This window comes from Anomaloglossus baeobatrachus, chromosome 4 (assembly GCF_048569485.1).
Source record: "Anomaloglossus baeobatrachus isolate aAnoBae1 chromosome 4, aAnoBae1.hap1, whole genome shotgun sequence".
NCBI classification, from domain to species: domain Eukaryota; kingdom Metazoa; phylum Chordata; class Amphibia; order Anura; family Aromobatidae; genus Anomaloglossus; species Anomaloglossus baeobatrachus.
Window position 1 is genome coordinate 125,285,056 of NC_134356.1, and position 6,000 is coordinate 125,291,055.

Below are 6,000 nucleotides of genomic sequence, written 5' to 3' on the forward strand. Positions count from 1 at the left end.
CTGAGTTCATTGAGGTCAGGTCACCTGCGGTCAAAGGTGTAGGACCATGGGAACCTCCAATTGTGACTGCAACTATCCTGAGCGACATCACCACTCATCCCATAGCTAAGTCTCTGCCTGAAGCTCACAATGGGCGGTCATTGTTCTATGGCCGCTCGATGTGCATTCAAATGAAACAGCTGTAATCATCAAGGGACCTTGTAGTGTGCACTACGTTGGAACTAGGTGTTTTGGGGGTTAATAAATTGGTTAAAATGTGTGTTTTTTTAAATAAAGGATTTTTCTGTGATGTCTGTGTTTTATTTCTTTTTACTTATATGATTAGTGGTGGGGGTGCCTCATAGACCCCTATCCATCAATCCAGGGCTTAGTGGTTGCTCACAGCTGTTATTAACCCCTTATTACCCTGATTGCCACCACACCAGGGCAATCGGGAAGAGCCGGGTAAAGTACAGGGATCGTCTCATCTAGTGTATACAGCAATCCTGGGTAGCTGCAGGCTGCTATTTTTAGGCTTGAAAATACCAGCCCCCAGCTATTTGGGGTTTATCTTGGCTGGGTATCAAAATTATGGGGAACCGCATGCCGTTTTTTTAAGTATTTATTTATGTATCACCGGTATAAGGACACATACAGCGTTTTTTAGTCCAACCAATCACAGACGCTGTCTCAGAGGGTGGAGTTGTGGTAAAATTGCAATCAGAGACGCCGGTGTAAGGGGAAAGCAGTGAATATAGATGAGGGATAATTAGCGGACCCCTAGCACTGCAGCCTCACAGAGACTCCGTAACTGTGTACTGCTTTAACCAATTTTTTTTCTATTACAGTCCCCCCATCAAACCATTTTGTCAATACATCACTTTTGACTCCCATTTAATTTACTGGGTTCCGCTAAGATCGACAATCAGATCGGCAAGGATTGCCAATCCAATCAGTGATCTCGGGCTGGTTTGGCGATCCTCAACCGATCCGATCCTTGGCAGGATCACTCATCTCTAGGTTTGAGAGGTACAATTTTTATTTATTTATGACTTTTTGATCTCGTTTTATTCCACTTTTTTTGTCAGCTGTATGATGAAAAGACAGTTTTTGCTACTTTTTTTTTATTTATTATATATATTATATTATATATATATATATATCTCCTAGGGATTTAGCTCTGGTAGGCATAGGCAGAGATGCAGACCAGAGGCTTAGGGGCTTCACAGTCCGCAAACCAGGTTTTTTTGTTCACACATTAAACAAACGAAAATAAAGAGTCTTACTTTAAGGCTATGTGCGCACTGGGAAATGGAATTTTCTTGAGAAAATTCCGCATGCTCTCAAAGATTACCGCACCCGCGGTAAAAAACCGCGGGAAACCGCACCCGAAAACCGCATGCGGTTTGCCGCGGTTTTACCGCGGTATTATTCGCGGTATTGCCGCGGTTTTGCCGCGTGCGGGTTGGGATGTGCTTTATTGCATTCAATGCAATAAAGCACATTGAAAAAAAAAAAAGTCATTTAATTCTGAGATAGTAGATAGACAGAAGAATAGATAGAGGGATAGATAGATAGACAGACAGAGGGATAGATAGAGGACAGATCGCTGCATTTCCCACGGTCGGCAGTGAGTTCACATTACCGGCCGTGGGAAATGACCGGTAATTACCTCTGCTGTCTGCTGCTTTCATTCAGCCTGTGTCTGTGACAGTCGCGGCTGGATGAAAGCAGCGCAGGACCTGTGGATTACGCCGGAGCGGTGGATTACGCCGGAGCTTTGGTGCGGGAGGGGTTAATAAAATGGTGAACGAGGCTTGTTTGTTTTATTTAAAATAAAGGATTTTTCGGTGTCTCTGTTTTTTTCACTTTACTTACGGGTTGATCATGTCAGCTGTCACATAGACGCTGCCATGATCAAGCCTGGAGTTAATGGCGGTGGTCCCCCACCATCATTAACCCCTTGTATTACCTTGTTGCCACTGCTACACGGCGGCAAGAAGAGCCGGGGACACGCCGGTATTGCCGCATAATGCATGCGACAGTCCCGGGGCAGCTGCGGCTGATATTCTCGGCTGCCGGAGGGGGAGTGAGGCGGGGGACATTAACCCTGCCCCTCTCCCTCCCCAGCCTGAGAATACCGGGCCGCCGCTGTGTGCTTACCTCGGCTGGAAGGTAAATATGCAGCGGAGCCCACGTTCTTTTTTTTCTATATTTCTGTTTTCTTTCTATGTGTGTTCTATGTGTCTGTGTTCTATGTGTCTGTGATGTGTCTGTGTTTGTGATCTGTGTGTGTTTATTCTCTACTCTGCTTCCTCTTCCTGTAATGACATCACTTCCCTGCAAAACCGCAGACAAGCGATGTACATTACCGGAGGTAAACCGCGAAATACCGCAGGGAATAACGCAGGAAAACGCAGTGAACCGCACAGAATTTGCTGCCTGCGTTTTTCCCTGCGGGATTTCATGATTAACATTGGAGTCAATGGAGTGAAATCCCGCAGCGATATGCGGAAAAGAAGTGACATGCACTTGTTTTTGCTGCGGGATTCCCGCAGCAAAACATGCAGCGTCAAATTCCGCCCAGTGCGCACAGGTTTTTTTTTCTCCATAGGATTTGCTGGTGATTCACTGCAGAGATGTTATGAACATTTTCTGCAGCGAAACATGCAGCAAATCCGCGGAAAATCCGCGGCAAAATACGGTAAGTGCGCACAGGGCCTAAAGCTTGAAATGTGAAGAATAAAAGAAAGTCCAGGACATACTAGTCAACACAGAAGCAAGTTTCCCAGCACAGTTTATATATATATATATATATATATATATATATATATATATATATATATATATATAGTTTTTTACTTAGATCCTATGTGTGACATTACTTTTTATACTTTTTATCCCCCTAATTGCAGGTATAGTGTATTGCATTTTCGATCATATTAATGCATTATAATGTATGTTTTAACACTGTGGGCACATTGCAATTTTTTTTCTCAGATTTTTAAATTAAAAATGCATGCTTTTTGCTTCCCCAGCAAAGTCTGAGAAATCAGAATTTCCATGCATACATTGCAGTTTTTTGTCAGAGTTTTATTTGACAAATATTTGTCAAAATCTTTGACAAAAAAAAGCAGCATATTCATACTTTTTTTGTCATTTTTTGTCACCCATTGAAATCAATGAAATGTGTCAAAACACAAGCAAAATGTTAGCTGCATTTGTACCATGTTTTTTTGCGTTTAGGATCCGTTGTTGTGAACAAAAATGCAGGTCACCCACATTGTTCCAGGATAAAATGCATTCTCTCTCTCAGACCTTCAGGGGTATTTGGGGGGTTAATAAAGTGGTGACAGAGGATGCTTTTTTGTCCTTTGTCAGATTAGTGATGAGGGGTGTCGCATAGTCGCTTGCCATCACTACGTGAGGGCTTAGTAGCAGCTGTAGGCTGTGATTAACTCCTTATTACTCTGATTGCCACCACACCAGGGCAATGGAAAAAGCCATCCCAGTGCCAGAATTGGCGTATCCTATGGATGCACCACTTCTGGGGTAGCTGTGAGCTGCTGTTAGGCTGGAAAGGGCCAAATAACGATGGCCCTTCCCACCCTAATAATATCAGCCCCCAGTTATCTGCTGTACCTTGGCTGGTTTTAGAAAAATTGGGGGGCCCCCACGTCATTTATTAAAAAAAAATAGATCAAATAATTAAAAAAACAAAAACGTGTGGGCTCCCCTCTATTTTTTTATAGCTAGCCAAGGTATAGCAGACAGCTCAGGGTTGCAGCCCCCAGCTGCTGCTGTTCCTGTGCTGGATATGAAAAATGGGGGGGACCCCACATCATTTTATTTTCCAAAAAAAAAGAAATTAAAAATACAGCTGGCAAAGCTAGCTATCCTTCCATCGAGCTATTCTGATATTTCTGTCTCTATCTATTCTGTTATTTCTTATTATCTATTCTGTATGTTCTTTATATCTACCTATTTTTTCTATCTATTCTAGCTATCAAATATCCTATTTTTTCTCCTTTAAAACGCATTAACAATAACGCAGCAAAAATGCATGTGCTTTTACCACGTTTTTGTTTTTTTTCGTCAAACGCAGTGTTTAGAGTTGTCAAAATCTGCCAGAGGGTACAGTTTTGTTCTCAAACCAAAAATTCAGCGTACGCACACACTCTTAGGGCTCATGCGCACGTTGCTTATTTTTTTGCGTTTTTGCAGTGTTTTGAGCAGCAGCGTCACTTTGTCAAAGTGCATACGTTCTGGTTCCCCAGCAAAGTCTATGAGAATCATGCAAAATCCGTGCACACTATGCTTTTTTAAACTCAGCGTTTTGATTGTCAAAAATTTGACAAAATCTCTGCGTTTAGAAAAGCAGCATGTCACTTTCTTTGAGCGTTTTGGAGGCGTTCTACACCAATTAAAATCAATGAGTTGTAGAAAAACGCTACCAAAATGCTAAGCAGTGCGTTTGAACTGCATTTTTTTTGCGATCTGCATGTTTATTTAACATAACGCAGATCTTTCGGTCTCTCGCTGTCCCTGTTGGTTTCTCCCTCCCACCCCCTCTCTCATACACACCAATCCACGATCACCGGCGCTACGCTTCACGGTGTTCACACTGTGGCGGCTTCTCTTTTGAAAATGCCGGCCGCTCATTAATCCATCTCGTATTCCCAGCTTCCCCCGCCCACCGGCGCCTATGATTGGTTGCAGTCAGACACACCCCCACACTGAGTGACAGCTCACTCTCACTGCAAACAATCACAGACGCCAGTCGGCGTGTCTGTATCGAGCAGTAAAAAAATAAAATAAAAAAAAACGACGTGCGGTCTCCCTAATTTGGATACCAGCCAGGGTAAAGCCACACGGCTGAAGGCTGCTATTCTCAGGATGTGGAGCTGCACATTATGGGAAGCCCCCCAGCCTAACAATATCAGACAGAAGCCACCCGGAATTGCCGCATCCATTAGATGCGACAGTCCCGGGACTCTACCCGGCTCATCCCGAATTGCCCTGGTGCGGTGGCAAATGGGGTAATAAGGAGTTAATGGCATCAGCCCATAGCTGCCACTAAGTCCTAGGTTAATCATGGCAGGTGTCTTCTCAAGATACCTTCCATGATTAACCTGTAAGTTAAAGAAAATAAACACAAACATCCAAAAAATACTTTATTTGTAATGAAAGACAAAAAAACATACTCTTACACCACTTTATTAACCCCTCAAAAACACCTCCAGGTACGACGTAATCCACGCAAGGTCCCACAACGCTTTCAGCTCTGCTACATCGGAAGCTGACAGGAGCGGCAGTAAAACACCGCCGCTCCTGTGAGCTCCATGCAGCAACTGAAGTGAGTCGCGCGATCAGCTGTGCTGTCACTGAGGTTACTAGCGGCCACCGCTCTCAGGTGGAGGACTGCAACTGTGGCCGCAAGTAACCTGAGTGAAAGCACAGCTGATCGCACGGCTCACTGCAGTCACTCAGGGGATTTGCGATCACAGGTGAGTCCTTCATGTGTGACTGCAAATCAGGCTGCCACACAGAGAGAGACGCGCGATGTCAGTGAAATCGGGTGAAGCTCTGACGTCACTGCTGCGGACTCCTGTGTCCTGGCACTGACCTCGGAGGTTCATCTGAGTTCATAACAGCACACAGAGACAGCTGCAGGATGACAATGAAGTCGGGTGTAGATCATCTGAGTTCATTCTCATCGCCCGAATCTGTCTGTGTCTGCTGTCAGCGGGCATGTAGCAAAGCTGGGGGACAAAAATGCATCCAAAACGCATGTAAAATGCATGCAAAAAATGCATCCAAAATACATGCATTTTGGATGCATTATTTTTGTCAACACGCAGCGTCACGTCTGCCAGAGGGTGCACTTATATCTGCACTGGCCAGGACGCAACATGCGCATGAGCCTTTACACTGACAGAAACATCAGGAATCATGCTCCTATTATGATCCCTGAGGCTTCCCATTGCTGGGAGACTTGAAGGTCGACATGATACCTCGAAT